This window comes from Equus przewalskii, chromosome 19, assembly GCF_037783145.1.
Source record: "Equus przewalskii isolate Varuska chromosome 19, EquPr2, whole genome shotgun sequence".
In the NCBI taxonomy this organism is placed as follows: Eukaryota; Metazoa; Chordata; class Mammalia; order Perissodactyla; family Equidae; genus Equus; species Equus przewalskii.
In genome coordinates, this window is record NC_091849.1 from 14226463 (window position 1) to 14252284 (window position 25822).

Here is a 25822-nt window from a genome sequence, read left to right on the forward strand (position 1 = left end):
TGCATTGCCATTTTGCAGCTGTGTGACCTCAGGCAAGTTACTTAACTTCTCTGTACTTCAGCTCCTTATATGTAAATTGGTAATAGAATCTATCTCATAGGATTGTTGTGACAATTAAATGAGTCGACATACACAAAGCACATAGAACAATGCTATACGTATATAGTACCCTGTAAGTCTACTTGTGTTATTATTATTAATATTATTATTATTATTATTACCCTGGATCAGTCATTGCACTAGGAACTTTACATAGATTGTGTTCTGTTTCACATACATCTCTATAAAATAAACACTATTTTATTTATTTTATAATTGACGAAATTGAATCTGCACAATTAACTAATTTGTCCATAGTCAAGTTCTAGTGAGTGTTGGACACTGTATTTGAGCCTAGATCTTCTGAGTCCAAAGCCTGTGCTTTTCCCATTAAACTACGCTTAAAATGACGTGTTTGAAACTTCCCCTGCTTGCCATCCTGGCAGCATTCTCTCAACCACCAAAGCTTACGAAAACATGCCACTGGCATTAGCTTCCACAAGAGACTGACAGAGGAGCATTGTACCTCTGTCAAAGAAAGTTCTCAGCACCAATAATGGTTCTAGCTACTGTGGAATACTTAGAGGAAATGAAGTTAGGAGGTCTCAATTAGAGACCTGTTAGGGTTTCAAGGATTAGAAGAGGAAAATATGAAGGAGATAGAATAATTATTCTTCTACTCTGATTGGGGTGAATCAACATTCCCTTTATTTTATTTTTTTCAACTCTTCCTTTTTTTTTTAAAGCTTCTGTACATAGTCGTGTATCCTAGTTGTTAGTTTAGTTCTCTATGTGAGCCGCCGCCACAGTGTGACGACGGACAGGTGGGAGTAGGTGGTGTGGTTCCACGGCTGGGAAGTAAACTGAGGGCCGTGGTGGTGAGAGCGCTGAATCTTAATCACAAGACCACCAGAGCTGGCTCAACATTCCTTTTATGTATCTTATGAAGATAAAATTTCTAGGGCTCAGGAATAGAGTTCTCAGCTACTGTGTATTAAAAAACAAGAGTCCCAAATAAATCCAATCAGTCAATCCCGTCTCTAGAGAAACCTGTCTAAGCCACCTGATATTTTGAGCCACTTGTCCTGTGAGTAAAACCACTTCCTACAAGACTTAACCATGGAGAGTGACAGGAAAGAGGGAGACTAACAGGGGACAGTTGCTAGAAGAGCAGAAATGTCTAACAGTTCTGACTTCATGACCTCCTTCTCTTACCTGATAATTCTGACGTGAACCCCTCTGGATGTATCCAGAAGCTACTCCTGGAAGGTGGTCCCTAGACCAGATGACCTTTTAAGTCTAATATGCTGGAGCTTTCTGAGTCTTTGTGTGGGCCTTTCCAAGACAAGTTTCTTTGTCCAGTTGCTTTTCAATTTTACCTACGCTCCGCATTCAGCCCCTGCGTTTCCCCTACTCTAGGGGTTGAAATATGTAGTTGAAAGAGGAGCAGTGGTTTTTTTGTTTTTTATTATTCCAACTGATTTTTAAAACCTTTCAAATGAAGTATTGCATACATACAGAAAAGTAGACAGATCATGAGTATATAGTTCAATGAGCTATGACACAATGAACATACACGTGGAAGTATCACTCAGGTCAAAAAATAGAACATTATCCACACCTAAGAAATCCCCCACATTTTTCCTTTAATGTATCACGCCCTTTCTCTCCACAGGTAACCACTATCCTGATTTATAACACATAGGTTGGTTTTATTTGTGTTTGGGCCACATATAAATAGGTATAATTCTAGAACATTACCTATTCTTTCAGATCTGGCTACTTTTACTTAACATTATATTTGAAAGTTTCCTGTATATTTATGTGAAATAGGAGTTCATTGATTTTCACTGCTATATAGTATTCTATCCCGGAAATACACCCTAACAGTTCTCCATTCTACTGTCTATTTAATGGACATTTAGGTTGTTTACAGTTTGAGGCTATTATGAATAATTCTGCAGTGAACATTCTTGTACATGTCATTTGGCACACATTTCTGGGGGAATGCCTGCTTAGCAGTGAAATTGCTGAGTCAGAGAGGATGCATACATTCGGCTTAGAGAAACTTACCAAAGAATTTTCCAAAATGGATATACCAATTTATACTTCCAAACTGTGTATATACTCAAAATCCTTGCTAACATTTGGTATTGTCAATCTCTTAAATTATGATCATTCTGGTAGGTATGTGGTGGTATTTCATTGTGGTTTGAATTTTCATTTCCCTGATGACTAGTGAGGTTGAGTACTTTTTAAAATGTTTATTGTTGGGGCCGGCCCTGTGGCTGAGTGGTTAAGTTTGTGCACTCTGCTTTGGTGGTCCAGGATTTGCCAGTTCCAATCCTGGGCTGGGACATGACATGGCTCATCAGGCCATGCTGAGGCGGTATCCCACATGCCACAACTAGAAGGACCCACAACTAAAAATACACAACTACGTCCCGGGGGACTTTGGAGAGAAAAAGGAAAAGAAATAAAATCTTTAAAATGTTTATTGTCAGTTTGGCTACTTTCTTTGTGAAGTGTCTGATTATGTCATTGAGCTTTTTGTCTTTTCCTTGTTGATTTGCAGTTCTTATATATTCTGGATATGAGTCCTATGTATTTGCAAATTTCTCCCACTCTATAGATGATCTCTTCACTCTTTTAATAATATGTTTTTAATGAACAGAGCATCTCAAACTTAAAGGAATCCAATGTATCTTTTCATTTATAATTAGTACTTTTTGTGCCTATTTACGAATCTTCTTTTTCCAACCTTAAGATCATAAAAACATTCTCCAATGTCATCTTCTAGGACAGTGATCGGCAAACAGCGGTTGGCTAACTGCAGATTGTGGTCCAATCTGTTCTACCACCTGTTTTTGTAAATAAAGTTTTATTGGGACACAGCCACTCTCATTTATTTACATATTTTCCATGATTATCTTTCCTCAACAATAGCAGACTGTACGTTCCACAGAGCCCAAAATGTTTACTATCTGACTCTCCACAGAAAAAATTTGCCAAATTCTGTTCTAGAAGCTTTATTATTTTGCCTTTCACATTTGGAATTGATATTTTTATACAGTATGTGTAGAGATCAACATTAGTTTTTACCTATATGTATATCCAATTGAGCCAATACCATTTACTGAGAAGACTGTCCTTTCCCCACAACTCCGTTGCGTCATAAATTAAGTATACGTATATGCATGGGTCTGTTCTGAACTTTTCTATTTTGTCCCATTGGTCCATTTTTCCAGCCCATGACCAAGGCCTCTCTGTTCAAATTGGTGCATTTTTATAGCATCATGATATCCTCCCACTTTGCTTTTCTTCAAGATTGTCTCGACTATTCTTGAGACTTTGCATCTCTATATAAATTTTAGAATCTACTTGACAATATCCTCAAAACAACTGCCTGAGGCTTGGATTGGTGTTGTATTGACTATTGATCAATGTGGAGAGATTTTACTTATTTATAATGATAAGCCTTCCAATTCATGCACATGATGTACTTTTTGCTTTATTTAGGTCTTCTTTCAATAATATTTAGATATGCTGACTTTGATGTCTTGTGCACGTTTTGATATGTTTATTTTTAGGTATTTTTGATGTTATTCTAAATTTACGTCAGCACTAGTTTTTGTGTGAAAAAATAATAATAATCGACTACTAACTAGTCACCCATCAAATACCATGTCCTAATGAAAATATTGTGGGAAACTAAAATGATATCCCACGTTTCAAGAAATAAAAAAATTTGGATGGGAAAGGGAAATGCAAGGGTGACCAAAAAAATCACACATAGCACATGTATAAACATATTCACTGAAGTATCTCTTCCTTGGGTTTTGAATGTCTGCTAGTATTGACTCACACAATTGTGTGCTCTGAAGACTGCATGATTGAATGGAAAATGTCCTAGTGGAGAGTGTCAGAACTCCTGAATCCTAAGCCTAGCTCTTCACAAACTAGTTGTGAAACTTCAGTTGAGATTTACTTAACCTCCCCGGACCTCTAAAAAGCGAGTTGATACTAACATTCTCTGACTTATGAGTAAGGAAGGGGAATCCTTTGGCTACTGGTGAGCACGGACACAGTCAGGGATGTGCAGGGTCCACTTGGGGTCTGTGCCTGTCAAGAGATTTCCTAAAGGAAAGTTATCTCCCCACTGGTGTGTAAATCCTTGAATTGCCTTTGATGGAGACAAAGCTTTTCAAAGGAATGTCTCTGAGAGAGGGGTCCCCTGAGGTAAAAACAAGCAGAGGCATAATAAATGCAAGATGAAACCACAGGGGTGGGGCACTGGTACCTGAAAGGAAGTGGATTCCAAAGAGAGGATCAGTGGAACACCTAGAGGCAGATGTGCAATAAGCTGGTAGCCCGTGGAGAAACTTCCTTTGAATCATGGGTTTCACAGAAGAGATGAATTAGGGCTCTGCTTTAAAAATCTTTAGGGAAAAAGTGACACTCAATGGATGAGGAAGTGCTGCCATTTTTCTTGGAGTCTAAGAGTGATGAAGATAAGGGGGCAGAGCGGCAATGGCTGTTTGTCAAAATTCATGCTCCTCCTTACCTAGTGAAATGTTGCAGTCAAAGAGCTATCCCATCAGAAGCTCTATTCCCAACACCCCCTTGCATCTGGGTTGGGCCAATAGAATATGGGTAGAATTAGTAATTGTCCCTCTGAGCCCAGGTAATTAAGAAGGTGTAGCTTCTCCATTCTCGTTTTCTGTTTCTTTGGCTAGAAACTGAGGACTTCCAGTTCCTAGGAGATAGCAAAGCCACGAAATGTAAGGCACCACAATCCCTGAGTTATCTCTTTGAGGAAAGTTGTGAACCCACCAGCAACACCTGCACTGGACTGTTCTGTGAATGAGAAACAAACTTCTGTTGTCTTAAGTCACTAAAGTTTGGGTATCTTTGTTACAGCAGCTAGTATTACACTAATGAACGCAGTTGGTTTCTGAAGCAGTTCTAGTATTGACAGAAAAGAATAAAAACACAATGTTCTTATATTACTGCCATTTTGTTTGAGAAAAGATAAAAAATGAGAAAGGAGGATAACTCAAGAGAGGTTTCCTCAAACTTCCTTAAACCATTGGAGAATATTAAAAATTCGTATAAAAATAAGACAGTAATAACGTCAATCCATAATATCTGTGCCTAATAGATTTGCACTCCCCCAATTTGCATTTTAATTTCCTTGAATTGGCTCATGACACATTCTTATGTGGGATTCAACATTTAGCAACAAATAAGACTTCCTTCTCCCTTGGCACTTCTCACGCTTCTCTTCCCTCCTCACATCCATATCCCGGCTGCCTTCTCCTTCCCACAAAGCTCATTTTTGGCAAAACATTCTCCATAAACCACACATTTTAATGAATTAAGTGTAGTCCCACAGTCACACTTGCATTCTCCCACAGTCCCCTGACTTCCACACTCCTCCAGCTATGGGAATTCTCCCTCACACCTCCTGAAAAGAAAAAAATGCATTACAAATTCTGTCTATAAGCAGAAAAGTTATGCACAGAATGTGACGGCTCTTCCACTTTTTTTTTTTTTTGAAAATACAAGAAGGAAGATGATTTTCAAACATTGCATGTCTTCTGAGAAACTAAAAAATTCAGTGCTGTTTTTCTTTTGGCAGTAGCAAAACTGGTTATGATCATAAGTCTGCATAGTTCCTCCTTTATCCTTTTTAGTGGGAGCTTCGTGGCCTGGCTCCTAGTCTGCCCAAGAAGAAAGTGGAGGTGTCTGACAGGTGGGAAACTTAAGAGCACATTGGAGAAGAAAAGGACCTTATAAGTCAATTTCCAACCTCCTTATTTTACTGCTGAGGCTCATATAGGTAGTTTAACTTGTCCAAAGTCATACAACGGGCCAATGGATTGTGGAAAATTAAGCTATATCCAATAGTTCACGTCACAAGTACATAATCTTTCCGAATCACCACATCAGCCACGTGACAGTGATAAAACCACCTCTGTTAGAGAGGTGAGAGGACATATGGGTGCTAAGAAAAATGCCAGGCCTTAGGATCTAGTCCCTTACCACTAAATCCATGTCTTAAGTCCACCCAGTATTTTCTTCATTCTTTAGGGTGGCACTGACTCTGCATTAGACACTTGACTAGGTTTCCAGTTTACCTACACAAAAGACATGACCTGTGCCCTGAGAGCAGATAGACAAACAGATGACTCGAATCCAGTATGACAAATGTCGTGTCTTTTGCTCCTGGCATGCAATCACTTCCGAAGCAATGGTTCCTTTTCTGGGAAGAAAACAGCAGCGGCAGTAGCAGCAGCAACAGCCAATAGCTGAATCATCGAGTGAGGAGGCACCAACAGCTTTGCCTCCCAAGGAGGGAACATCTTACCCAATCTCGCTCCCACTCACCATCACCACCTGGAGGTTTGGAACTAAGAGAGGCTTTGGAAACTAAAGATAATGTGCTAATAGGATGTTAAAGCGAAACCATCCTCACCACCCACCACCTGAGGTAGTTTGTGTAAATACGTTAGTCCCGAGGCCCATGCTTCATTTCACGACTCCAGCTCCTGGCACTTTGCTTGGTTTGAAAGTGTTGCTTATCCAGAGAGCTCAGAGATTGCTTTTGGCAAAGGACTCGAAGCAGGCAGATCCAACCCTTCTCGCTGTCTCTCTCTTGTTGCCAAAATATAAGACTCTTGGTTTTGTGGGAAACTTGTGTGAATTCTCTTTCCAATAAATAACCTGCAATTGCAGTTAAAATTAAGTAGTAGAGGAAGACTGGGAATCAGAGAACTAGGGTTTGGTCCTGAATTTACTGCTTATTAACCGCAACCCTTGGACAAGTTCGTTTACCTCGGGGCTTTTTTTTTTTTTTCATCTTTTAAATAAGAAGAGTGGGCTACTCCATCTCTAAGGTTTCCAACAATTCTGGTACTGTAAATATTTTGCTATTTCATTTTAGAGAATTAACGACAGGGATGCATTCTAAGAAATGTGTCTTTAGGTGATTTTATCGTTGTTCGAACATCATAGAGTATACTTTCACAAACCTAGATGGTATAGCCTACTACACACCTAGGCTGTTTGGTATTAATCTTATGGGACCACCATCATATATGCAGTCCTCATTGACCAAAACATCGTTATGAGGTGCATGACTGTGCTTACTGAGTGTGTGTTACATCAGTCACAGTAGTAGGCTCTGGGGTAAAGAGACGAAACCCAGCCCCCCTTCCAAGCAGCAGACGGATTCACTAGAGAGTCAAGCAGTTACACAACAGAGTTCAGGGGGAGATGTGGGATCTCAGAGGTGTGCACGGGAGGCTGTGGGGCACAGAAAAAGGGAACTGTGTCCCTCCAGATCCACTCCTGACCTTTCTCCATTGAAAAAGATCAGAACCGCCACCGCGAATATGTCACTTTGGCATATTGATGGTTTTGAGCTGAAAGCACATAAGAAACAGCAGATGCAGGAAGGACTCTCCTACCTCCCTCTTTTCTCCCTAAAAGTAGGACACAAATTTCCCATGAGAAAGGTACCCTCCCTGTGCGGAAGAGGTGAATATTCTTATCACCCAAGAGGGGGAGATGACACCAAGATGAATCTGTACAAATAAACCTACTAAAATAACCTTTATCTTCCATTAATTTCCCCCAGATATTTCCCAGTCACTTTCCCATAATTTACTGTCTCCAGCCCAAACCCCTTTTTCCTTTGTCTTGTCACATCTCCACAATTTATCATTCTTTGTGGAAACGATATATAAGCTCTTAGGCCTATCCTCTTCTTTGGGTCTTCATTTCTTTTCTACGAAGTCACCTGTGTCATGTAAAACTATTAACATCAAATAAATTTGTATTTTTTTCCTGTTAATTTGTCTTTTGTCAGTTTAATTCTCAAGCCCAGTCACAGAACTTAAGAGGGTAAAGGAAAAGTCTTTCCTCGTCTATACCACTTTTGCTCTTCCATGGGAGCCTGACCTATGTGGACCACGGTGACAAGGTTCCCTGGCCTTCCAGCTTCTCGTTGGCTTCTATCATTGGGGAGCACTTCAGGAGATCAGAGGGAGAGAGGAAAGGAGCTCAGGGGTATTTATTTCCCTCCCTGGGGGGATGACTCAATTGAAAGTCACAGCTCATCCTCAACTGAACTATCTCTCCCCTATCTTCTCCCTAGTGACAGCTCTGCTGCTGCTGCTAGCCCAAAATTTCTACACCAGTTCCTGTGGTTTCACCCACAAGTTCATAATTAGTCCCTTGTAAATAAACTCTCCTCTAATTTAGACCGATCAGAGGGTGCCATCTGTTTCCTGTTGGGACTTTGGCTAATACAGGCATGAAACCCACATTTGAGATGTGTGTACATTGGAGGGAGTCCAGGGAATAGTGACATGAAGAGAAGGAAAAGGCAGGACAGGAGAAGAGGAAAGTGTCCCAGAGAAAAACGAAGCTGTCTTGAAAGATATCTTGTAAGTAGCCTGCTAAAGAAATGATGAGAAAGGAGAGAGAATTTCAGAGAGCAAAATGTGGATGTTCAGAGATGTGAGAGTGTCCTGTGGAAGGTGCAGTGTTCAAGATGACTGGAGGGGATGGTAAATGATGAAGCTGGAGAGGGAAGGAAGGACGAGATCATGAAGGACTTTGCATGTTCTGTTAGTGAGTTTGGATTCTATCCTGAAGACCATGGGAAATCACTGAAAGACTTTTAGGCAGAAGAGTTACACAATCAGGTGTATATTTCAGAAGATCACTCTGGTGAGCAGCGTGGAAGACAGCAGGAGCAGAAGCAGGAAGATTGGTTGGCAAGTTCATTCAATGACCAAGGCAAGAATCAATGACAATTTGAAATTTGCCGGTAGTGGTGGGGCAGTACGGGGCACAAATGAGAACTATTGAGGAAGAGAGAGAATTTGGTGAGGAACCATGTATGGTAGTGAGTCTAGAATGATGCCAGGTTTTTGGGGTTTATAAGTTGGTAGATGGGGGAATCATTTGTCAATAGAAGAAATCGTAAAGGGGGATCCAAATTCAATTGACTCCTCGTTCATTTTTTTCAATGCTCTAATCAGTTCCCTCTGATTATTAGCTTTTATCAAACATTCAGCTAGCATACTCCTCTTCCATCAGCGGCTTCTGGTTTTATTACCCAGCTAATGCAGATCATATCAGTTCCTTCTTCACATTTAAGAAGGAATGAGGGGCCGGCCTGGTGGCGCAGCAGTTAAGTGCGCACGTTCCGCTTCTCGGAGGCCCGGGGTTTGCCGGTTGGGATCCCAGGTGTGGACATGGCACCGCTTGACAAAAGTCATGCTGTGGTAGGTGTCCCACCTATAAAGTAGAAGAAAATGGGCATGGATGTTAGCTCAGGGCCAGTCTTCCTCAGCAAAAAGAGGAGAATTGGCAGCAGTTGGCTCAGAGCTAATCTTCCTCAAAAAAAAAAAAAGGAAAGAATGAAGGCATGCATGCACTGTTCCAGGCACAAAAGAAATATTCAATAAAGGTTATTATCAAAAGCAATGTGTAAACTCAATTCAAAATAGTCATAAAACTTATTTGCTCACTCACTCAACAAATACTTTTTGAGTATCTACCATGTACCATCTACCATGTACCACTCAATACATTTTGAGTGCTTACCATTGTTTATTCCTTATGTGGGCAACTATCAAGAAGCTATCAGAAAGAGCTTATACTATTAAAATAATTTCTGCTTTCTTCTTTTTCCTTTGTATTCTTTTTCTTCTCCATCTTTCTTTCTATCCTTCTCTCTCTCTCTTTTTTAGCTTTCTTTTCCCAATATGTATATAGCTTTCATTTCCGGGAGGAAAAAAGTCCAGAAAGCTGGATTTTTAGAGAGGATAAAAAACTTGCCTGAATTATTGATTCATAGCTTTATAATGCACCCAGGATAGTAAGGACATTTATAGATTTCATGAGCTGTTTAATATCTATTTGTGGAGCACTGCCATGTGCAATCATCTTGGACTCATTATGTTTCTTCGGCTGCCCAATGAGTCATAATGAGCCTCTGAAAATGTAAAATAATGGGTTAGAACTAGAGGGAATGAGGTAACAGCCAAAGTCAGATATAAAATTATTATTACACACAGTCTGTAAGAGCGATCAAGTCAAGGAAGGGATAGAGGGCCTATTATTACACGCACACATGCGCACACAAACTTTAAAAGAGAGCTTGCAGTACAGGGGGAGGTAGGTGGGGAGCCCTATGAACAAGATCCTTTAAAGTGAAGGATTGCAGATCTATTTTCCATTAAGATTCAAGCAAGTGGGGGCAGGGAGCTCAAATTATGGGAACGAAATAGAAAAGCCAAAGGAGAGCCTTTTGAGAAGATGGAGCCCTGTACTGAGAGAATAAAAGAGACTTACAGTCCAGCACTTAAAATGAAGAGGAAGAAATCATTTCTAAACAGGGCACAAGAAATAGCTTCATTTCTCCCTATTAACTTCTGTTCCACCAGTTGAAGCAAGCAGGACAAAAGAATTCTATTCAAACACGAGGAATAATACCTTCTGTAATGGGAGTCATATTTTGAAAAAATATTAAGGTAATTTTCTCTTTGGGTTTGCAAGTATAGGTCTTTCCACCTAATTGGTTCCAGGGTCATCTGTCCAGAGGTCTGTGGGTGTGTTACACATGGTATGCAAAGCGGAAGAGAGTTGATATTTAGCTTTTGATATTCAAAATGGGATTTGAAGCAAGATAATAGTCTTGCAAGAAGACTATCTTTTTTTTCTGAGACCCATCTTTATCTCCTCCTTTGGCCTGTTAAGCACCAACCAGAAGCACCCAGGATCTTGGAGTTCTCCTGCAGGTAGAAAAGTTATTTCTTTGGATGTAGAGCCAGGCCTTGAGGTTTGCTGCTCCAGAAGAGGAGGAGATGCCACAGAAGAATGCAGGTAAGCCCTGCCCTTTCTGTCCCAGGAGATGATGAAAGGAAGAATGAAGAGAGTGGGGGAGGATTGATTTAGGAATATCCGAAAGGAGCTGATGCAAATACCACAGGCCAGGAGATGTGAGATGATGAAATAGAGGGGGGGCCGGGTGGGGCTGGAGACACAGTCTAATTTGCACTTATGGGAGATTAAGTCAGCCCCTATATGGTAGTGAGAGACAGAATACACAGACAATGGCTACACCATACTTAAAAATAGAACTCTGACCTACAATCTACAGGAGTCTGCCCTGAAAACCAACCCTTTATCTGTGATAATCAGCCTAGGAAGGCAGCTTGCTGTAAGTCAGTCTTGTAGGAAGCCAGATTACTATCTCTAGTGACAATCTAGAAAGCTAAACAACGACTTCTGTAACAATCAGACCAAAATGGCCAGACTTAATTAATAACTGACATTTTTCCTAATCTTTGTCCCTGCTTCCATCCTAGGACCAACCAGAGAAAACAAAATACACACCCCTAATCCATCACACATGATACCCTAGCTCTAGTTAGCCCATCTACAGCTTCCCCAGACCAACAGCCTCCTGTCAGGGCACAGCTGAAGCCCTCCCTTTTTCTCACTATAAAGCTTTCCCACTCCTCCGCCTGCTTGTGAGTCTCTGCCGAAACACAAGGGATGGGGGCTGACTCCCTTGCTACAGTAAGCTCAGAATAAATAGCCTTTGCTTTTCTCATTTGGTTGGTTTTCATTTATTTCCACAATAGAGAAGCTTAGAATGGAGCCAGTTGGTCTAATTTAGAGGCTCAATGGCAGGGTGCTTTGGTCTGAATGTTTGTGTCTCCCTAAAATTCACATGTTGAAACCCTAATGCCTGATGCATTGGTATGAGGAGATGGGGTCACTGGGAGGTACTTAGGTCATGAGGGTGGAATCATCATGAATAGGATTAGTGCCTTTATAAAAGAGACCCCACAGAGATCCCTAGACTCTCCCACCAATAGAGGACACAGCCAGACATGGGCAGTCTACAACCCAGAAGAGGGTCTTTACCAGAACCCAGCCATACTGGCACCCTGATCTTGGTCTCCAGAACTGTGAGAATTACATTCCTGTTGTTTATAAGCAATGCAGTCTGTGTTATTTTGTTATAGAAGCCTGAATGAACTGAGACACAGGGCGTACACCACTCACCCTGGGGAACAGAATGAGGACTCAGAGCTATGAGCATTACGAATGGGTAATGTGAGGGGAGATCAAGACACCCAGGGAGAACCACCAGGCCTGAACCAAGTGAGAGGATCAGAACAAGTGTTATCCTGGCCTTCAACCCAAGTTGTAAAGTCAACATTGTAAGTGGCAAGCAGGCGGCCAACGGTCATTGTTCTGGAGACGACAGGAACCAGAAGACCCTGAGCTGTCCCTTTTTTTCTCTGCTGAGAAGATGCATGAGTCACATTCCTTCCTTTATAGCCCCAGACACCATCGTGGAGAGGACCTAGAGAGAAGAGTGGAAGTGTGAGAAATTAGAGAGATGGGGCATTTTTACTCAGAGGCTGATTACTAGCTAAGGGTCCTGTTTAAAAGACTACGTCACTGGCTTGGTTGTTATTTCCCCACTCGGTAGCTCACCCAGAAGAGCAGATCAGCTATAGGCAAAATATTAAACCCGGATTTTCCCTGCATGTTTAAGTTGTAGTCTAAGCATATTTTGCAAACCCATAAGAACCAAAACTAACATGTTTTCCCATTCCTGTGCTAAACAATTCTGGGATAAAGCATAATTTCCTTGTTTTGAGCTAAACAATGCTGGGACCAGGCAAAAATAACTAAGCTCCTTGCTCCAACAAATACTAGCTCCTGAAAAATTAGACTGCGAGACTATGAAAATAGGTAACTTATCAAAACCGAGGTCACTCATCAAAGCTCCCTTATAGGCACTCATATCTCTGTGCCTACCCGTCGAGAGCTAGTGTGTCATCAATTCTGCCCCATCCCAATCAGTTCCCTGCCTTGCAAGACCTGCCTTAAAATCACCTGGCATGGGCCCTAAAACTCTAATTAATCTTCCCCTGACTTCTCCCTTCTGAGATGCTACTAGATTTTTCAAGACGATAGTCCCCCTTATTGCAATAAGTCAAAAAACCTGGCTTTGCTTAACCAGCAATATTTTTTTCTGGCTGTCTTTGTAGATGCTCCATGGCCCATACCTGTTACATTTTAAATTGTATGCTCTGGCTGTGGAATGCTAGAGAAAAACAGCCACAGGCAACCAAGTAAGCAGGTGGCAACAGGAAATGGATGAGTTCCTTCTCAGCAAAAGTGGCTACAACTCAGGAGACCAAAGGCCGGAAGTATGTACGCAGGAGAAGCTGTCAACAAATATCCTAGTAGCAGACACAAGGGTAGTTTCTGTATGTGGAAGAGACTAATCACCCCACTTCTATTTCAGTCATTCTCTGCAAACAGAAAGAGCAACAATTAAAGTTAAGAAGAAATAGGATAAAAAGGAACATATCAAATATCTACATAAATGTAAACCTAGATAGATTGAGATTGCACAAGATAAGGGCTCATTTTTCCCATTTTTTAGACCTTGTATTAAATTGACTCCGTATTTTAAAAAGAAGGAAGAGGAGGAGAAAAAGAAGGTGGCTCTAAATTTCCGAAGGTTCTTGTGGACCAGATAACTCCATGCTCTCCTTTGCAAGCCCACACGTAGAAAGGCAAAAAAGGCAAGCCCATGGACTGTGGAAGAAACTGGAAAAGAGCGCTTATCCGACGCTCCCAGGCTTCATATGTTCCCTTTGCACACCCACCCGGCCCCGTCGCTTCTAATGGCTGCAGGGCCCTACTGCGGGGCCCCAGTCATCAGAGAAGGGCTCCAAGTCAGGCTTCATGTTTTGCCCATAAGGATTTAGACTCTACCTTGACACCGAGAATTAGTTCCTCAGTTCTCTCAGTCTGCAAATCTCATCCGTGTCACCCCTAACACCGAACACTTTCTTCCATCTCCTAGGCTGTCCGGTGAGAATTTGGAGGCACTTCCTTCTATATTTAACTTCCAGATGAGAGGCTGCTAAGTCTTGGAAGCAGCCAGAAGTCTTTCTCAGCTCCACCTCAGTTGAGCTGTCATCTCCTCCTGTCAGTTCTGATGACACCTCCCTGGTTTCTTGGGCTGCAACTGCCGCACGTGGGCCCTCTGGAAAGATCTCAGCTTGCACAGTGGGTGGTCCCTCTTACTTTTTCTCCAGCCTGTGTCCACCCACCTGGGGGGCCCAGAGCCACCAAACTTCCCAGGATGACCCAGCAGGCAGGCACATGATTTCTTTCGCTGGCAGACACTGTCCTGTTTCTGTCTTTCTCCTTATATTGCTACTGACTAGACCAGATCATCGCTTTCTGTCCCCAGACATCTGCTCTCCAAACATCTCTTTGCCTAAATGAGTCCTTCAACCTGTACACCTCCTTACTTCATCACTGTAGTACCATCTTATTATAGCAAAGTTAGTCGAAAGAACTAAGATTGTATAACTGGGGGAAAATGAATTTTTATAGGAAGACAAATTTTAATGTCAACTGCTTAAAAGTAAGAAAATATTGCAACTATTTTGTGTAACTCCATGGAGCCGAAATGGTGGACATTATGGAAAGAGAGCTCCCAGCTAAAACAAGGGAACTTTTCTAACAATTAGTGATATTGAAATTAGCTAATCTATTTGTAAAGCCTCTAAATTTGGGGGTAGATTATTTGTGTTCTTTTTGTGAAAGTTTATCAAGCTATACAGTTGTGACTTGTGCACTTTTCTGTATATATGTTATTTTTCAGTAGAAAGTTAAAAAAAATGAACAGGTCCATCTCTTCATGCTTGTGTTTCCTGTCATGGAGCTGTTGAAGTAGAAGCCAGACGACCTCCTTTTTGGGCAATCGTGGAAGATTCACACCTAGGACAGAAAGCCAGATAGCAGCTCAGTTTCCTTAGACTTTTTAATTTTATTTTCTTGTTCTTCTTAAGAGAGGGAATTAACAGAGTGTACAGGCTCCTGCCACCAAAATCAACCCTCGAGAAACCACAGACGCAAGAGAGAAAGATGGATTCCAGGAACTGCGAACAATAATAACCACACAAAACCTTGAGTAATCGCTGGATGACAGAAGCTTGTCTTCATTTGGTGTGTATGTGGGAGGTAGGTGGCTCAGCCTGTGTGCTGGGGAAAGTGGCTAGAAGGGGCAGTGGGAGAAGAGGTTGGAAGGAAGTTTTGTAAGTTCTGCTCTGGTCTCCCCCCACCCCCATCTCCCAGTAGCCTGAGGACAACCCCACAGAAATTGGCTGCAATGGCTCAGCGCTGGTGTCCCTTGTCTGAGGGCTTGGGGGTGGGGGCAGCACTAATATCGGGGCAGAAGAAACCCTGATGGGAATGGAGTTATGATGTCTGAGCAGCTGCCCCCTGGCTCTCACTCTCCACCACCCCCAACCTCCTAGGCTGGTGAGTAATCACCCTGGAGATGCTGCCTCCCCATGTCAATTCACTCTAAGGGTTTAAGGTTAAACCTAACCAGAGAGGTTTCCAGGAATGATGGACAGTGGTCCTGGGGTGACTGGGGCTCCCACTAGGGGTTCATGCCCTGCCTTCTTAAACTCACCAGGGCAGGCCTTTGACCTTTTCCAACACACAGCATTGGAAAACTGTAGCTGGTATCATCTGAGCACAACCGGACCCCTGAGGGCTACTACTGCCAGAAAAGGCTGCAAAGTGCACAACAAATACCATCGGAAGGGTTGGGATTGAAAGTGATCATGATAAATATAAGTAAGAAATAAAGGAAGGTGTTACCAATATAAAATATTGTGAAGAAAAATAAGGACGTTAAAGCATGCGGTATGAAAACAGTATGGGTTCAAATCTGCTGCTGTTCTAAGTACCCCACTCACATGACTCATTTATTTCTCACAGCAACAGAGCTAGGTGCTATTATGAAGCCCATTTCATAGATGGGGAAATTGATGCACAGACTGGTTAAGTAACTTGCCTGCCGTTCTAGGCAGAGCTGGGATTGGAACCCAAGCTGTCCATCTCCGAGGCCACCCCTTACCCACTGTACCCGCTCTCAGGCTCTGAGTGAAGAGCCCAATGAAAGGACACACGGTGGAAGGACGGAGCGGAAGAATGCACTTCATGGGTTGGAATATTAGGAATATGAGGAGCTCTTCCTGAAAGCACGAGGATTGTATAAAGTGATAAAAAATATGAAAGGAAAGCTAAGAAATACAGAAGATAAAGTAGAAGTGTCAACATTCAGGTTCTAAGAGAACTGGAAAGAAGGAAAGAGGTGAAAAATAGGAGAATTCTGTGATTCTAAACCAAACTGTTTAAGGAAGGTCCTTACACCCCCCTGAACTGAGAAGGGGAGTGGGTTTCAGCACCTCCAATAACTACCTGTCCCTTTCCTGCCCGTGGCGGGAATTTATCAACCAAATCCTGAAACCCGGGGTCACCCTCCCTGCTGGCTTTCATTTAGGGGCCACCCTGTCAAGGTAAATGGCCAATTCCGGCACTTGGGGTTCATACTGAGAGAACGTTAGGGTGGAGAAAGCAGAGTCACATAAAGGTTTGGGGAGCAGGGAGGCAAACTGTCTCCTCTCCCAGATAGAGCTAGCTCAACAGAAATGTAGAAAGGGTGCTCTTCTAGACCAGAGGTGGAAGATGACAGCCCGCCGGCCAAATCCGGCCTGCCACTGGTGATTGTAAACCATCTTTTATTGGAACACAAATGCGCCCATTCATTTACCAATTGTCAATGGCCAATTTTGCCCTCCAAGGGCAAAGTTGAGTAGTTGCGACAGAGACCGGACAGCCCACAAAAAGAACAAATTATTTACTATCTGGCCCTTTACAGGAAAAGTTTGCTAACCCCTGACCTAGATTAGTGCTTCTCAAGTCAAAACTTGGCAGAAAGTTTTAACCCCTGCTTGGCCTCAGATCCCTTCATCCCACACATGAGTCCTTCACTCCGTTCTCCCCTGACCCATTCCCACCCACTGGGCTAAATAATTGGAACGCATCCCTCAACAGTGGGCCCCAGACGGAAGTTTGGCTCCTCTGTTTGCACCTGAGCAATCAGAGGGCCCGTTTCACATTTCTCTGTGTTCCTGTCCCAGACCTGTAAATTCACACGGGCTCAGCCTCCTTGACGGTAGGTATTGTGACGGAGGGAAAAGCCATAAACAACCAGAGGGCACTTCCCTCAACTACTAGCAACACTCACAGCTCGCTTAATTTACACAAACAATAGAGAAATTGACCCACTGCTCAAGGAAAAAAAAATACAGCTGAGCTGGGGCTGTGAGGGTTGGGGAAAGGGGGCTCTCTTCTAGACAGCCTGTTGTTCGCACTGCCTGGACCCCCACTGCCTGCTGAGATAATATTTCACAGTGAGAAAAGAAGAGGTGGCTCCCTCCGGCAGAGGTCCATGACTTGGCTGGAGTGTTTTGCTTTGTTGACACACTTTTTCTGTTCTGAGGTTAGCTGAGTACACAAATCACCCCACGATTATTTACAAAGTCCATGTGTGAGATAAAGGCAGGACCGTTTGACCGAGGCAGAAGAAGAGAGTGAAGAGAAGGAGGAAATGTAGGGGCTGGGGGTCTGGCCAGGCTGAGGCTTCCTCAAGTTAGATCATAGTTTAGATGAAGAGTTAAAGTGAAACCAAGGGCTATCTTCCAAGCTTTCTGACACTGGACATGGAATGCAGCGCAATAAACCTCACAGAGCATATTACATCACGTTGAGAGAAGCATGAATCATGAAATCACGTTGAGGGAGAAGCAATGAATTCCAGACTTTACAAAATCACGCTGGAGACAGACAGCGTACTTGTTCCCTCTGGCTCTTTCCTTTAAGTTTTCCTGTCTTTCTAATTCCTACATTTTTTATCCCTGAGCAACCATGTCTCCTGAGAGCTACCACATACAGGGTCAGCGTCCGCATTTGGCCAACAGCATCAAGCTCAAAGCCTGTCTCTTCTACAAAGCCTTGCCCCTCCTCCACCCTCCAGCAAACTGCTACTACCTACCCTTCCCCCAGCAACTCCTCAATATGATCACGTAAGGTACGTATTGTTATCACCAATTTACAGACGGGAAGAAGAGAGTTTCAGCAATTTGCCTAAGGTCACAGAACAAGTGAGCTGCTGAGAGGCACTCGAAGCCAAGTTTCCTGTGAGCTTCCACCAACTCAATACAGCTTCCCTTCCGACCTCCTGTGTGCTCCGGGCACCTCCAAACGTTTGGCATGTTAAATGGCACTTAGAATGCAGGTTCGCTGAGAGCAGAGAATCTGTCTATCATGCTCCTCAGTATATCCCTGAAACCCAGCACAGTGCCTGCCTCCCAATAGGCACTCCGTAAATTCGTGTTCGGTGAAGGTCCTTCTATCTGCCTATTAGGGGTCTGTGTGACTTGTTTCCCTAGAAGCCCAGAAGGTCTTTGAAGGGCTGGATTGTGGGGATTTTTTTTAATATGGGGCCAAGCCAATAACCTCAACCTCTGCCTCCAAGAGATTTACATGGAAATAAAATACTAACCCACTCAGTCCACCGAGCATCCTTCTTTCTATGGCTTCCCTGCTGTCAAAATGTATCCTTTCATGCCTGGGCATTGTTGACTCCATTGTTGACATCCTGCCTCACTCAGCAGCTCCATCTGGTAGTCAGATTCTTCCTCCCTGTTTGAATTCTATATCTATGTGTTTAAATAAGCCAGAAAACACTCACTTTGCCAGCTCCAAATTAGTTCTTCCTTTCATGCCTTTTCTGTTTCCTGGCTCCACGCCAGAATCTCCCTCCATTAGAATTAGGAAACAGTGCTCAGAGTCATATGTCTTCACCTAGTTAGCACCTCTCTTCTGGGACAGTTTCTCTTATGGTGGCTCCCACACATGCCAGGCTTTTCTCCCAGTAATTCCCAGGTTGTTAGTGTCAGGGACAGGGATGAGGACGTATGAGTCTGAGCTCTGACTTTCAGTACATGTGTGGGGAGGGGGTGGGGAGGGTGCATTGTATTGTCACATGTGGCATTCTGTCACGGTGATTGAAGGAAACAGTTTCTTGGCCACGTGTCCAGGATGTGCTTTAAGGAAGCCAGGAAGGATTGCTCATATTGTATAAAGGGCTATGTTTGAAATCTTTAAATAAATAACAAAAGCTTGTCTCTCCTTCTTGTCTACCTCACCAGTTTTTTTTTTAATTTTTATTTTTTATCCTGAGTTTTACAAAGATATCTCGAATTAAATGACCCCAAGTCAGGGTTCCATAAAAGTCATTAGCCAGCAAAATCTTTCCCTCTGCGATGGCCTGTCCTGGGAAGTTGCCTCAGCTCTGCCCTGCCCCTCCAACCTCCCCTACACCCCCGTGTACTGTTCTTCACAGCACTTCCCACACTGTGCTAGGATTATTGGTTTCCTTGCCTCTCCCTCCCTCCCTTTCTTCTCTATTCACCCAGACTCTGGCTTGTAATAGAAGGTCAATGAAAGTCTGTTAAGTGAATAAGTAAGTGAATGAAATTTTCATGACATCTAGTTATTTCTCAGATTTCGACTAAGCACTGTTGTACAGTACCACAAAAGCAGAAATGACCTGAGGGAAATCTCATATGCGATTATGGAATTATTTTTTAGATTTTAAAGCATACTCCTTTTGCATTCTTCCCATTTCCATTACCTACTACTTTGTGACAACCGCCTCCCGTTATTTCTTGTGAGTCTGGGATTGACAGAGATCAGCTGGCGGTTCTTCAGCCCCAAGTGCAGTAGCTAAGGCTACTCAGGAGACTGCACTCACCTGGGAGCTGCGGCTGGAACATCCTGGATGGCCTCTTATCTTCTCAAGTCTTCCTCCACGGGGTTGCTCATCATTCAGTAATTTAGCCCAAGCTTCCTTACAGATGGCAGAAGGACTTGAAGCAGGAGCATTTCAAGAGGACAAGCCATATGCTGATCATGTCTCTGTTCCATCATATTTGCTGCTGTTCCATTGGCCAAGGCAAGTCACATGCCAAGTCCAAGAGTCAATGTGGAAGGGACTACACAAGGGCATGTAATAGTCTACCATACTTCCCATCCTTCCTAAATATTTCCTTGTCTCACATTCTGATGGTCCTAATGCACCTTGTTGATTGACTCCCTTACCGTGAGTTGGTCAACAACATGTATTGAATGCTGACTTGGTGCCAAGAGCCCTGGAGTGACAGGAAATAGGATCCTTGCCTCAAAGAGTATATTTTTTATTTGGGGACCTACAAGATACATCTTTGAAAAGATTTTAAGCCATTCATCAGTGTTATTTATGCATATCAAAACTGTTAGTCACTAGAGGCGGTGAAATAAGCGTAGTGAAAAATTTAATTATCAGAGTTAATATATGATCCAGATTGACCTCTATTTCTGTGCAGACAAGACTTTTGTTTGTTGATGCTGATTCTAAGGATGAGGACTCCAATAATTCTCTTAGTAAAAAACAGTCCTGTTAATAAAACATAGTTGTAGCTCTTTGTCATGATTATCGCAATCTTTATAGTTCTTTTGTTTATCATTTAGTTTCCTTTCTCTTAATCACTCACCCAAATGATCATCCAAAGCTACCCTGAGGGAAGTGAGTGAGAGGCAACATCATCTAAGTCAGTGGGCCTCACAGTGTGGTCCTTAACCAGCAACATCTCGAAAGTTGTTAGAAATGCACATTCCCAGGCCCCGCCCAGACCTGCTGAATCAGAAACTCTGGAGGCGGGGCCCAGCAGTCTGTGTCTTAACAGCCCTCAGTGATTCTGATGCACAATTAAGTCTGAGAACTACTACTTTAAGGACCACAACGTTAGGCCATGGTTTTTAATGTGGTGAGGCTACAGACAGAACGTTCATATCCCCCAGATTCCTCTGTTGAAACCTGATCCCCAACGTGATGGTATTCGGAGGTAGGGCCTCTGGAAGTGATTAGCTCAGGAGGGTGGAATGCTCCTGAATGGGGTTAGCATGTATAAGAGACCCCAGAGAGCTCCCTTGTCCCTTCCTCCACGTGAGGACACGGTGTGATAAGACAGCGATCTATGAACCAGGAAGCAGGTTCTCACAAGATCCCAGATCTGCCAGCACCTTAATCTTGGTCTTTCCAGCCTTCAGAACTGTGGGAAGCCTATGGTGTTCTGTTTAGCAGCCTGAACAGACTAAGACAGGTGACTTAGCCAGAGCAGGTAAGTCTAATTATAGGATGACTGCTCACATACCTGCCCTCTGGTCAGTGTTGCAGCGTCTGCACTAACAAGCAATGAAAGATGAAAAGTGATGCTTTCAGTAAAATCACCCAGCTTTTCAGAGGTAAGAAATTCTCTAGAGCATTTCTGCAGTATAAATTTGGCATGTTATGTGTACTAATTTAGACATACCAATCAAAAAGTCGTTTTTATTCCTCTTCTCTAGAAATTTTGTACAGATGCTCAGAATTCCAAGTTTAAGTATCTGCTAGAGGAACTCTCGGGTGGAATTGTCTCATTTTACTCTTTCTTTTCATTTTCCCACTACACCCCAGGCGAGAATGGTGGATGAGAAATCTGAAAATCGGGTCAGGAAGAAAGCAATCAAACTTCTTTGAAAAAAGTTTATCCCCAGACCCAAGATGAATATTGTAAAGAACTTCATCTTTCCAGAATTGTCAAGCCATCTGGCAAAACAGCTGACTGATACAATTTCTATTTCATTGACCAGATTCTCATAGCCACTTCTTCTTTTCCTCATAAGTGTAAATATTTTCCAGTTAAATCTTTGGGGTTGGCAGTAGTGGTGTGGGTGGCTCTTCAATGAAGGGCTGTTGATTTTTTCTTTTTAAAACTGAGTGGAGGCAATTTTAGAATTATGAATTAAAAGCCTTACACATTCATATCTTTGATTCAACAGTAGCATATCTAGGAATTTATACCAATGAAGTAATTAAGAATGTGTGCAAAAAATGGCCATAAAGCATTTATTTCATCATAATTTATAATAGGAAACAACTGAGAACAACCTAAGTATTCAACAATAGAGGATTGTTTAAAAAAGTATGTACTTGCGTACATACAACTGAGCAACTACAGCCGCTAAAATGACAATCGATACAGATTGTGGAAGAATATTAACTGCCATGGAAAGATGTTCAGAATATATTATCAACAGGAAAAAGCAGATTTCAAAATAGTATATACAGCTACTTTATACCCATTAGGGTATACATCTATATATTTTAAAAAAGAAAATAACAAGTATCAACGAGGATGTGGAAAAACTGGAACCCTTTACACATCACTGGTGGAAACACAAAATGGCGCAGCCACTGTGGAAAACGGTTTGTCAGTTCCTCAAAAACTTAATCAGAATTATCACGTGCTCCAGCAATTCCACTCCTGGATAGTCAATTCCAAAGAACCGAAAACAGGATTCAAACAGATACTGCACACCAATGTTTATAGCAGCATTATTCACAACAGCAAAAGCTGGAAACGACTCAAGTGTCCATCAACAGATAAACAAAATATGGTGTATTATTTAGCCATAAAAAGGAAGGAAATTCTGACGCATGCTACAACGTGGATGAACCTTGAAAACGCTATGCAGGATGAAATAAGAGAGCCGCAAAAGGACAAATATTGCATGGTTCCTCTTATATGAGATATGATTCCACTTACATGATGAATGGGCAAATTCGTGAGACAGAAAGTAGAATAGTGGTTATTGGGGGCGGGGAGGAGGGGAGAACGGGCAGTTACTATTTACTGGGTAGACAGCTTTTGTTTGGAATGATGAAAAAGTTTAGGGAACAGGTAGTGGTGATTGTTACACAACGTGGTGAATATTCTTAACGCCATTGAATGGTTCACTTAAAAATGATTAAAATGGTTGATTTTATATTGTGTATACTTTATAACGAGAAAAAAGAAAAAAGGGAGGGGTCGGGGTGGGAGAAATGGGTGGAGAGGGTCAAAACTACAAAGTTCCAGCTATAAAATGAATAAATCATGGAGTTGTAAAGCACAGCATGGTGATCATAGTTAGGATTACTGTATCGCATATCTGAAGGTAGCTGGGAACGTGGATTCTGAAAGTTCTCATCACAAGAAAAAGAAACTTTGAAATTGTGTGTGGTGACAGATATTAACTAGACTTATTTGGTGATCATTTTGCAACATACACCAGTGCTGACTCATTATGATGTACACTTGAAACTCACACATGAAATGTTACGTCAATTATGCCTCAATTTTAAAAAAAAGAAAACAAGGTAAAAAAAGAAAAGATAGTATATAAAATATAATATTTTCTACACATTATGACACCCACATATATCTTTGGTTTCAAAATGTCATCATTTGTAGGAAACAACATTAACTTACTAAGAGCCTTTTTCGACAAAAGAAAATGCTGCCATGGGATATGTACCCAGAGACTCAATCTGATTTCAGAGATACCAAACTTTGAAAAACTTGCCTCTTAGAAATTAGGAAATGTATACAATAGCATGGAAAAAAGTCTGGAAGATGCTTACAGCCAATATTTTGGGTGATGGAATTATGAGTGTTCTTTCTTACTCTATTTTTCCTATATGTATTTTAATATTTTTCTGTGTACAGTACTATTTTTGTAATAGCATTTTTAAAATCTAATTAAAGAAATGCTTTTTCTGGAATGATTATTTTGGAATGCAAGAATTTACAATTCAGCCTACAACACACATTCCCACCAAGAAAATAATGCCAGAGAATTAAAATCAATGTGAAAAGACCTGCCTTCACTCAGGTCACGGAAACTAAGTTCTTTTTCGCTTCATCCAACTTCCCGGTGCCTGGCGTTCCCATCAATATTTACACACTCCATCATTCCTCGGGTTATTTATTTTCCTTGGTCCATTTTGCACGGTGACTAAGTTTTGCAGCGTAGAAGTTGACAGAATTTGTCGCTGATATCAATCTTTATTAAGTTTACTGCTGAGAGCTCAGAAAATGGCGGTTCTGGAGCAGGGCACAGAGCGGGAGCAGGAGGAGCGCGTGGCAAGGAGAAAAGCTGCGCTTCCCTGTTTTAAAAAGCGCTTGTCGTTGTTGCTCAGAACCTCAATTTACCGATGTTTACATTTCTCTGTGATGCTTTTTATGTTTTACGCAAACAAACAAAATCTATAGCTCTGCTCACCAGTCACTATCACCATGAGGTAAAAAGGGACAATCTTCACTGTCCCCCATTGTCCTGGGGCCTGAGGGCTGAATCCCAGGGGCTTGGGTCCGTTGCACGGCCAACCTCTCACCAAGAACTTGGTTCTGTAGAGAAATCTTCATACTCCAAGGTCCTTCTGGAGGTTCTGAAACTGAAGACACAAAGACTGTGTGTAGAGGCAGTTTATTGTTTGTGTCTCCTAGTGTGTGTGTAAAGAGCAAGGGCTGTACAAAGAGCCCTCCTCCTGGCTTCCCCGCTTGCTAGCTGTTTGATCTCTGACACATTACTCAACTGCTCTGTGCCTCCATTTCCTCACCAGTCACATGCGACGGGCAATACTCCCTTCTTGTCTTAGTCAGCTCCTACTGTTACAACAAAACACCATAGACTGTGTGGCTTCAACAACAGACATTATTTCTCACAGTTCTGGAGGCGGGAAGTCCGAGATCAAGGTGCCAGCATGGTTGGGTTCTGGGGACAGCTTCTTTCTGGTTTGCAGTCACCTTCTTGCTGAGTCTCCACCTGGGGAAGAGCAGAGAGAGGAAGCAAGCAATCTCAAGTTCTTTCTTACAAGGGCTCTCACCCCATCATGAGGGCTCCACCCTCATCCCCTAATTACCTCCCCAAGGCCCCCCTCCTAATACCATTCCATGGCGGGTGAGGGTTTCAAAATATGAATTTTGGGGAGACACAAGCATGCAGTCTGTAACACTACCTCATGCATTGTTATCAAATAAGTTAATACATTTCAAGTACTCAGAAGAGCACGTGGCGCATAGGCAAACAAAGATTAGTTTTTATTATTATAACTTGGAACAGGTTCCCAGGAAAGCCAGAAATTCTCCTGGTGACTTCGTTTTCACCTTCCCCAGGAAGACTTGGTAGTTCTTTCCCACTGCAGATTTGTCCAAGAAAGAAGTGCCACTTTTTTTTTTGGAAGGGGAGGAAGATTTGCCCTGAGCTAAAATCTGTTGCCAATCCTCCTCTTCTTTTGCTTGAGGCAGATTCACCCTGAGCTAGCATCTGTGCCAGTCTTCCTCTACTTTGTATGTGGGACGCCGCCACAGTGTGGCTGATGAGTGGAGTAGGTCTGCCCCCAGGATCCAAACCTGTGAACTCCAGGCCACCAAAGTGGAGAGCACAGAACTTTAACCACTCAGCCACAGGACCGGCCCCCAGGAAGTGCTACTTTTAAGCTGGTCTTCATGTTGTACTTTGTTAGTGTTGGTTGACAGTCTCCAGCAATGAGGCTAGGCAAAAGAATGCTAGCAGCCAAAATTAATGCAAAAACTTGCCTAGTGTGCAGCCGAGGGACATGGAACAGGCCAGTTTAAACAGAGCCGCTAACAGTACCAGGGTTAAAGCTCTCAGCCAGTGTCTCAGCTTAGCATCATCTTACACGCAGAAGAACATGTGATAAATAGTTGGGTCATATCAACCTTTTAGCTATTCTGCCAAGCATGAAAATTAGTTCCATAAGCAAAATACCTGAATTAACTTTTGAACTTTTTCTTGTTGTTCTTGAATAAATTTTTACAAAGTGAACACACTCATGGATTCACTGCCTAAAGATATAGAACATTCCTATCATTCCAAAACCTTCTAATAACTTCTGGTTATATTAACCACCTCCATCCCTAAGGTAACCATCCTT

General features: G+C 42.3%; 1 long non-coding RNA gene across 1 annotated transcript; it reads left to right on the forward strand.

Annotated features, from left to right (window-relative positions):
• The first annotated feature begins 8359 nt into the window (after positions 1 to 8359).
• Positions 8360 to 15126, forward strand: LOC139077262 (uncharacterized). The gene is made up of 3 exons (XR_011529619.1): positions 8360 to 8492; positions 10816 to 10941; positions 14955 to 15126. It is a non-coding gene; the product is annotated as an uncharacterized lncRNA (long non-coding RNA).
• Positions 15127 to 25822: the final 10696 nt, after the last annotated feature.